At 45.6% G+C, this 9,797-nt stretch overlaps 1 protein-coding gene across 2 annotated transcripts in view; it reads right to left on the bottom strand.

The window, feature by feature from the left end:
- Window positions 1-9,382: 9,382 nt before the first annotated feature.
- The window catches only part of PLAC8 (placenta specific 8), a 23,669-nt gene continuing 23,254 nt past the window's right edge, over window positions 9,383-9,797 (bottom strand). For both annotated transcript variants that reach the window (XM_003790037.3, XM_012805336.2), the window contains one exon: window positions 9,383-9,615. The gene's annotated coding sequence lies outside the window, so the exon portion shown is untranslated. The remainder of the gene's footprint in view (window positions 9,616-9,797) is intronic.

Below are 9,797 nucleotides of genomic sequence, written 5' to 3'. Positions count from 1 at the left end.
TTTTTTTAGGCAGTCTTACTCTGCTGCCCAGGCTAGAGTGCCGTGGTATCAGCCTGGCTCACAGCAATTTCAAACTCTTGAGCTGACTCCATCCTTCTGCCTCACCTTCCCAAGCAGCTGGGACCACAAGCACCCACCAGAAAACCCATCTAATAGAAAAAGAAATAGATTACCAGGCGAAAAAGGGCATAAGCAACCATTACTACTGCGAGGACGGACAATCTAAATGGTGGAGAATACCTGATAAGAGAGAAGTTTTCTTTCCTTTTTGGCAAAAATTATCAACATTCTCAGTTTTCCTTCCTCTTAAACAGGTTACTTTTCTGTTTGGGGTTGTTTCAAGCACTTCGAGGGCAGCTCTGAGTTATTTGTATCATTTGCTGTAACCAGGGTCCTCTTAATTGAGGTCCCACCAAATCCATTAAGGCCTCACACTCAGAAGGTGTCCATTCATAAGGGGCCAAATCAAGACTTCAGATAAAGAACAGGGTCATGAGAATTCTGTTTCCACTTAGCTGTGTCATCCCAAGTGTCAAAGCCTCAGTCTTTGGCCCTTTTTCCATCTTCATCTCTGTAGCGGCGTTTACGTTGATCTAACTCCAACTGGGGCATCAAGGCCCCAAGGACACATAGCACTTTTAGCAGCCTTCTTAGCGCCTTGATTCCCTTTTGCATTCTAAGTGTCCCCTTTCTGAGGATCAGGACAGTGTATGATGCCCACCTGCCTGGGCTCAGTCATGGCCTGTATCAGGGCCATTATTTCAGTGTCATACTTAACATCCTTATTTCCTGTGTCCAAGAGTCTCCTTTCCTTCCGAATGGCACCATGAGTATGCACAATCATAGACGCTTATTTAGAGTCCGTATAAATGTTTGCTTTTCCCCCTCTGGATAACTGAAGGGTTCTGGTTAAAGCATCAGCTCAGCTTTCTGGGCCAAAGTCCCAGGTGGCAGTGCCAATGCTTTCGCATCTGTTGTTCTATGACCACTGCACATCCAGCCCTATGCAACTCCCATCGGTGAAAAGCTCCCAGTTGGGTTCTGGAATTGGCTGATCTAACATATACATCCTGTTTGAATAGACAACCTTTGAACCTCTAAACCAGGGTTTTTCTACCTTTTTTATCTCATGGCACACCTGGACCTATAGTAGCAACACACTTAAATTACGTTGATTCAGAAAAAAAGAATAGAAAAAAAAAAAAGAGTAAGTGGTGCCTGTGGCTCAAAGGAGTAGGGCGCTGGCCCCATATACTGGAGGTAGAGGGTTCAAACCCAGCCCCGGCCAAAAACTGCAAAAAAGAAAAAAAAAAAAAAAAGAATATACTTACTGTGCTTTGAACTTCTTCCAAAAATAATTTAATTAATGGTCTTCAAAAATATTTGTGGCACATCTGCTATTCTCTCACAACACCAGTGTGCCAGCACACTGGTTAAAAATCACTGCTCTAGGCTCAGCGCCTATAGCTCAACCGGCTAAGGCGCCAGCCACGTACACCTAAGGTGGCAGGTTCGAATCCCCAGCCCGGACCCGCCAAACAACAATGATGGCTGCAACCAAAAAAAAATAGCTGGGTGTTGTGGCGGGCTCCTGTGGTTCCAGCTGCTTGGGAGGTGGAGGCAGGAGACTCGCTTGAGCCCAGGAGTTGGAGGTTGCTGTGAGCTGTGATGCCATAGCACTCTGCCCAGGGGGACAGCTTGAGGCTCTGTCTCAAAAAAAAAAAAAAAAAAAAAAAATCACTGCTCTAAACAGTCAAACTACAGAGAAACTCATTCTCTTCAGCTGGTAACAGGGTGGCAGGATTAATGTGGATTATCTGAAAGGATGGCTGGTATTTTCCCAGCTTTCCTGCAGTCAGCCAATACCCTCCCTTCTGTTCTAATAAGTTAGAACCTGGTGGGCTAAATTTTTCAGCCTCTTGCAACAGTAGCAACTTCTGCCCAGAGGCAAGGACTGTCATCCAGCTGCTTTGACAAATATGGCACTGACTGTGGGCCATTTCCTAGCGTTGATTCTAGGAGCCAGGGGCCTGTTCCTTGTTTTTCATGAATGTATACTTGAAACTCTTTGCAAGTCAGGCAACCCCAAAACAGGGGCTGTCGTAAGACCCTGTGTTAGTCTCTCAAAGCCATTTTGACACTGGTCCAGATCAGGGGTTCTGAATCTTTCCCTTTAAGGGCCTCATACAAGGGCTTTGATATTAGTCCAAAGTTTGGGATCCAGGGTGGTACCTGTGGCTCAGTGAGTAGGGCGCCGGCCCCATATACCGAGGGTGGCGGGTTTGAACTTGGCCCCGGCCAAACTGCAACAAAAAAATAGCCGGGCATTGTGGTGAGCACCTGTTGTCCCAGCTACTCGGGAGGCTAAGGTAAGAGAATCACCTAAGCCCAGGAGTTGGACCTGTGACTGCAGGCACTCACCATAGTGGTGCTGTGAGCTGTGATGCCACAGTGCCCTACCAAGGGCGACAAAGTGAGATTTTTTTTTTTTTTTGAGATAAAGTTTGGGATCCAAATGAGACAGAGCCCTGCCATTCTAGGAACATTCACAGTTACCTTTTATTTCTAGGCATAAGATTCATGATGACTTGCTTTCCCATCTGACATTAGGCTGCAGGTTCCCTTGCTAATTTGGAATTCTGTATAAGTACCTTACTGTTTGCAAAGCTGTGCCTTTTTCGGTGATAATAACCACATGAGGCTAGGTGATTTAGCCCAGCCCCTCGGTTTGTGAGGCGATGATCACGATAGGGCTGACTATGAGAAAATCATCCACATGTAATGAAATCCCTTGATCCAATTGCCGGGTCCGCAAGTCTTTTGCCAAGTTCTCACTAACAGGGTAGGGGAGTTTTTGAACCCCTGAGGCAGTAAGGGTCCAGCAAAGTCCTAGTCTCAGGATCTTTTTGTTAGACCCAGGGAGGGGGAATAATTTGCTGCTGTTGCTTTGTCCATAAGCAGCCACTGAAACCAGGGAGCAGTTTCAGGTGTGACCTGTAGGGGAAGCTGTTGCTTCTCTGGAGAGGTTATTTGAGCATTCACCTTGCATAACCAATCTCAGCCTTGGAGAGGTATTGGGCAGTCTACCCTGAGTAAGAAACTGTGCCTCAGTTTCTGTTCCCCCAGGTGGCACTCCAGAGGTTGGAGCATGGGTCATTGCTGGGGCTGACCAGTCACCCCAACAACTGCCACCTTATCTTTGCTAAGGGACTTACTCAGAGTTTAGGACAGAAAAGGTAACTCCAGTGTCAACTGAAAAAAATTCTTCCATTGAGTTCCCACTGTCAATTTCCCCCTTGGGTTCCTATGGGAATATTTGGATTACCCTTAGAGGATGGAGCCCTTGGGTTCCTATGGGGATATTTGGGTCACCCTTAGAGGATGGAGCCCTTGGGTTCCTATGGGAATATTTGGATTACCCTTAGAGGGATGGAGCCCTGGGTCCCCTTATTTGTCATCTGAATTCAGGGCTTGGAAAACCGTTTGCTCTCCTGGGGGTTTCTGGTTACCCGGAGCCCTTTGCAACTTTGGGCTGTGCTCTTTCCAATGTCCTTCCTCTTTACAGAAAGCACACTGATTGTATCCCAACCTTGGGTGGCCTTTCCTGCTCTTTGTTTTTGATGGTCTCTTGGACCCTTGGTTGGCACAGCTAGCTGAACACGCACACGTGTCCCTTTCTACTCTTCCCTGGAGTTATGCGTTTTGAAGGCCGTACCATACCAGCTGTGAGGGATTAGTGCCAACTGCTCCTTCCACCTGCCGCAGCTTTCTCTGGATGCCTAGAACAAGCTGCCCTGTAAAAGTCATGTTAACCGCGCACCTGTTTTCAGAGGCTTCTGGATCTGCATCTGTGTATTTCCAGTATAGCTGGTATACCTGGTGGTATAGAAATTCAGAGGGATCTTCATTAGCTTTTTGCTGTAATTCTTGGACCTTGTTTAAACTCCTCCATGTAGGCACTCCCTCTGGAGGCCTGCCAGCATGCATGCTCAGTAATGGTTTATTCTCACACTGTGTGCGGCAATTAGGATCCCAGTTTGGTTCTTCTCTTAGGATGGCCCCACTGGGGTCTGGGGTCAGATTACGGTCCTCACCATGGAGGTGCTCACCTACTCCTTGGCCCTGTCCATCCCTAGTCACCTATCCTCACTACACTCGCCTGCAGTGAGTAATATATTCAGTAAGGTCTGTACACCTGCCCAAGTGGTTTGGTGCTTGGCACCACCCCACCCCCTCCCCATGTCTGAATCTCCTCCCTCTCTTTTATCCAATTTTCAGGGCTAGAGTGCATGTGAGGGTCATAAAACTGTGAGAGGGATGATATAATCTGAAGGTCCCGGGACTCAAAGGGAAGGTCAGATTTGCCCACGCCCTTGAGACCGGTCAGGCTACCTGCCCTCAAAGGCAATGGAGGCCTAAGGAAGTTACAGGGTTACAGTCTAGGCCCCGCACATGTCAAGGGAGGAGCATACAGATAGCAGAGACATCTGCGCCTGGCTAATGCCCACACAGGGTGGCTAGGACAGATCTTTAGCTCTGCTTTTTACTCTCATGCCTCACCGCCACAATGCCCAGCTAGTATTTATTTATCTATTTGTTTAGCAGGCTGGGGTCGGGTTCAAACCCACCAGACTCAGAGCATCTGGCTGGCGCCCTAACCACTGAGCTATGGGCACCCTGAAAAAGAGGTTTATTAATTTGCCGGTGAAGGAGCTAAGGAAATTTCACCCCAAAATATAATTCCTTGGTATAAAAAATATTTTAAGTTAAAAGGTCATTTTTGATCAGAAAGCACTGACCATCACTGAGACTTTGGGAAATCATTCTTGTGGTTTCCCCCCAGGCACATGGTATTTGGAAATAAACCTTTCTCTCATTAATCTACTATAATTGTAAGTTAATCTTTTAGCAAACCTTGGCAGGTTTTGCCGTGATCCCTACACCAACAAATGAAGAAACTGTTAAACGAAGAAACTGTCCTATCTTAAAATAATAACATCCTGCCTCTGAACAAAAATAGAGAGCTTTTTAAAGGGGAGGTTTTCAGCTTCAGTCTATTGCTGTTCAACTATAGTTATGGTTCAGATTCATTCCCTTCTTCAGCAAAGACAGTCTTGTGACCTCTGCCTGGACAATTCCTTTGAGCCATCTCCTGTGCAAAGAAGGATGGATATTCTCCTGCGCCTCCTGACCCCTGGCCTGGGGCAGGGATGCAGATATTCATTCTTAAAAAGGGTGAGGCAGGTTTTAGAGAGGAAACCTTTTTACCCTTTTTTCATTCCTCCTGTTACACCTTTACACTTTCTAGGGTTTACCCCCAGGAATCCTACTAGGTTCTCATGGTTAAGCTCATGGCAGGGATGGGGAACCTGGGGTTTGGGGACACATGTGGCCTTCTGGATCCTTGACTGTGGCCTTTTGACTGAATCCAAATTTTACAGAACAAATCCTTTTATTAAAAGGGGTGCAGCAGAGAAAGATGAGGCTTTTCTTGCCTCCCTTGGTGCTTAAAAAAAATCAGAAGGGCACAGGTTCCCTCCCCACCCCATGTGGGTGGGTCTTGTGTTTCAGGCAGGTGTGTTGGGGGGAAGTAACAATTTTGAAACGCACCCAAGGGAAGCAGCTATTTTAAAATACACCCTGATCATTTTCCATAACAAAGGCCTGCCCTTTAAGGGAAGTTGCTTTATTAGAGCCTTTCCTCATCTTGAGAAAGGGTAGATAATAACAGACTCCTTTAGCATACTTATTTCATGTAAGGGGAAAGAAGAAAGAGAAATACTTCTAGAAGTCCCAGCCCAAGGACTCGGGCCTTCTAAAAAACAGAGATATAAAGATTATAGACTGTTTCCCACACACCTCCCCACTACATCAACAGGGTTCCAGTATAATGACAGTGGTTTATGACTATAAGAGCTGTAAGACCCAGACTCTAAGAAGGAATTGTTAGAGAAACCCAAAACTGGAGAAAAAGGGAAACTGGTGCTTAAATTTAAAAAAAATAAAAAGAAGAAACACAGACTCCAGTGCCAGGAGACCTACCTTACAAGGAATGTTAAAAGAAATTACCCAGAGAAAAGGAAAACTATATGAGTTAGAAATTCACTTCAAGGGCGGCGCCTGTGGCTCAGTGAGTAGGGCGCCAGCCCCATATACCAAGGGTGGCAGATTCAAACCTGGCCCCAGTCAAACTGCAACCAAAAAATAGCCGGACATTGTGGTGGGCACCTATAGTCCCAGCTACTTGGGAGGCTGAGGCAGGAGAATCACCTAAGCCTCAGAGCTGGAGGTTGCTGTGAGCTGTAACGCCACATTACTCTATGGAGGGCGACAATGTGAGACTCTGTCTCTAAAAAAAAACCTTAGTGAAACCAATAACTGGTTCCTTGAAAAGATTAATAAAATCGGTAAGCCTCTAACTAGGCTAAGACAAAAACAAAGAAGCCAAATTATTAATATCAGAAATAAAAACAGCCGTCACTACAGATGACATGAACAGTAAAGCGGTAATAAAGGAATATTTTGTGGGCAGTTGTATGCCCACAAATTAAGGATGAAATTGGCAGTGCCAATCACAATCCCCAAAGCACAATCCTGAGCACAATAATCCCAAATGAAATCTTGAAAGATCAAAAATCTCTTCAGTCTAAAACCCCTAAAATCTAAAATCCTTAATGTCTAAAATTCCCTATATTACAATCCTGAAAGATTTAAATCCCAAATGTTGAAATTCTGAAAATCAAATTCTAGGGAAGGAGTCAGCTCAGTTTTGGTCGCATGCAGGAAGGTCTTATCGTGTTAGTTGCATCATGTTAGGTGGACTATTAATTTCCTATTGCCTTTATTTATTTATTTATTTATTTTTTGAGACAGGAGCCTCAAGCTGTCCCCCTGGGTAGAGTGCCGTAGCATCACAGCTCACAGCAACCTCCAACTCCTGGGCTCAAGCGAGTCTCCTGCCTTAGCCTCCCAAGTAGCTGGGATCACAGGCACCCACCACAACGCCCGGCTATTTTGGTTGTAGCCGTCATTGTTGTTTGGTGGGCCCGGGCTGGATTCGAACCCACCACCTTGGGTGTATATGGCTGGCGCCTTAGCCACTTGAGCCACAGGCGCCGAGCCTCTTATTGCCTTTATTTGGGAATATGAGTAGGTAGGAGGGAGATGCGAGTGGGCGCCAAGTTGGGAAAGGGGGGACTTGTGGACTGAATTTTAGGTGTCGCCTTGATTAGATTAAGGAATTCCTAGGTTAAGGTTTCCTAGAAACCTGGCGAGGCGTTATTCGGGGTGTGTCCTTGAGGGTGTCTCCAGAGGAGAGTAGTGTGTGAGTCTGAGGGCACTGGGTGGGAAGAGCTAGCTGCCCTCAGTGCTGCTGGGCACATCCCATTTGACAGGGGCCCGGAGAGAACAGAGACAGAAGGCAGATTGGCGTCTCTCTGACAGATTGTCCTCTGCTGTCTTGGACACCAGGGTTGCTGACCTTTAGACTCCAGGACTCCTATCAGTGGCCCGCTGGGTCCTGAGGCTTTTAGCCTTGGACTGAGAATTACACCATTAGCTTCCCGGTGCTGAGGCCTTCGGTTGTGGACAGAGCTATACTACGGTGTCCCTGTATGTCCGGCTGGCGGACAGCTTGTCCTGAGACTTCTTAGCCACCACAATCACTTGAGCCAATTCTCCTAAGAAAGGCCCTCTCGTATATCTATATGCTTATCCTATTAGTTCTGAATCTCTGGACAACCTTAACTAACAGAGATGTGGAACTGGGAGAGCTGAATATCATTTCTTCTTACTGTGCTGTTTGCAACCATGGAAAATATATGTGAAATTGTTCCCTCACAAAAAGGCTGTTAATATCCCTGTACACAGGGATGTTTAATGGTGAAAGATAAACGTTTAAAAGCTAATTATTATTGGTGCCGTAAAGGCAGAAAATCACTTCCTTGTGGCTGCCAGACAATAAGCAGACTTTCAACCAGACGGCGCCTACTTGCAAAATCTGTAGATCAGGACGACTCTCCAAGGACAAGGGCGGCAGGTGTTTTTATGATCCTAGACGTGGGGAGGAGAACGAACATAAGAAACCTCCCCTGCCGAATTAATCGTCTCTCCTGTCTCTTCACACGTAACACCAATTTGCTATGCTGTCTTTCATCTTCGCATCACTTCCAATACTGAACGTACAAATTGTGTAAAGACTTCTAGAGAGTTCTAATTTGTTGTGTGCACTTTTGCCTGCAACAAAAACTGGAAATATGAAGTTTGGAGTCCTCTTTGGCACACAGAAGGCAGTTGATGCCGTGGGAGTAGGTGATGCCACCTGAGAAGAACGTGAGACGTGGCAGGGCCCAAGATGGAAGCCGGCAAAGCACCTTCATCTACAAGTCAGAGAACAAGCCGGGGACTCAGTTTGCTGAGTGCCTGCTAACTCCGGTGCTTTGACGTCTTGTCCCACTGAAATTTCACAGCAAATCTGTAAGGCAGATAGTTTGGCCTCTCCTTTCCCTCAGAGTGAAACGGACTCAGAAGTGCAGCGGAACTAGGGGAAATTAGGAAGCGGGACTTTCATCAGGGCAAAAGGTGTTGCTGGTGGATTGAATAGAAGAAATGGGAAAAGAATTGTCTCCCACGTTGAAGCATCAATATTTGACCACAGCTGAGCCATACTGAATTTGATAATTGATTTTTTATTACCTCATATTTGAAAGGGAAAGAAAATCAACACAGTGTAAATAAACCCTTCAGGTTCATGGGTGGGAAGCGAGGGGAGTGTATTCTTTGCCTAAAGTCTTGCGTGGTCAGTATTAAAAATACAGGCAGCATGAAAAGAGGCAAAAGTGGGGCGGCGCCTGTGGCTCAGTGAGTAGGCGCAGGCCCCGTATACTGAGGGTGGAGGGTTCGAACCTGACCCTGGCCTCACTGCAACAATGGGCGTTGTGGCGGGCGCCTGTAGTCCCAGCTGCTGGGGAGGCTGAGGCAAGAGAAGAGCCTAAGCCCAGGAGTTGGAGGTTACTGTGAGCGGTGTGACGCCATGGCATTCTACCAAGGGCGACAATGTGAGACCCTGTCTCTAAAAAAAAAAAAAAAAAGAAAGAAAAGAAAAGAAGCAAAAGTGTTGAAATGTACCCTAACTGTCTGGGATGGTTAGCTGCAGCCGTTTTCTCCCCCACTTCCTCACCACTTCCTCACCTGAAGTTCTTAGATGAAAGAAAGCTGAATAGCCATAGGCCAAAATCTCCCACTAAAAACCCAAGGATGAGAACAAAATTATGAGATTGATTCTTGGAGTTAACTAGTGACAAAGACCTTTTACTGAGAGCAAAAACACAGAAAGAATCTTTTTAGTACAATCCTTTACTTGGATTATATTTTAAACGTAATTTAAAAAATTAGAAGCCAAGAAATATAATAATGTGAAAGCAAGGAGAAACTAAGCTGGATCATTTAGCAAAACTCAGGGACAGGATTAATTTAAAAGAAGTCTTGAAAACTCTTGATTTTCTTCACGCCATCAACTGTAATTAAACGTATCTATCTTATTTCAGTTGCAAAAGAGAGTGAAGTATTCCAATTGAAGACGTTGCTGATTGAGGTGCTTTACTAAGAGGTCTTCACCTGTAAAGAACACACAAAGAACAGCTTATGTCTTCTCAATCTACATTTTTTTATTGTTAATAAATTTCTAATCGTAGAATCATTTTAGATTTATGGAAAAGTCTTGAAGAGAGCACAGAGAGTTCTCACATACCCTGTCTCCAGCTTCCCAGTTGGGTAACATCTTTTTTTTTTTTTTTTTT

This window comes from Otolemur garnettii, unplaced genomic scaffold (genome assembly GCF_000181295.1).
Source record: "Otolemur garnettii isolate 467f Iridium unplaced genomic scaffold, OtoGar3 scaffold00039, whole genome shotgun sequence".
Taxonomy (NCBI): domain Eukaryota; kingdom Metazoa; phylum Chordata; class Mammalia; order Primates; family Galagidae; genus Otolemur; species Otolemur garnettii.
This window is presented reverse-complemented; position numbering and strand designations above follow the sequence as displayed.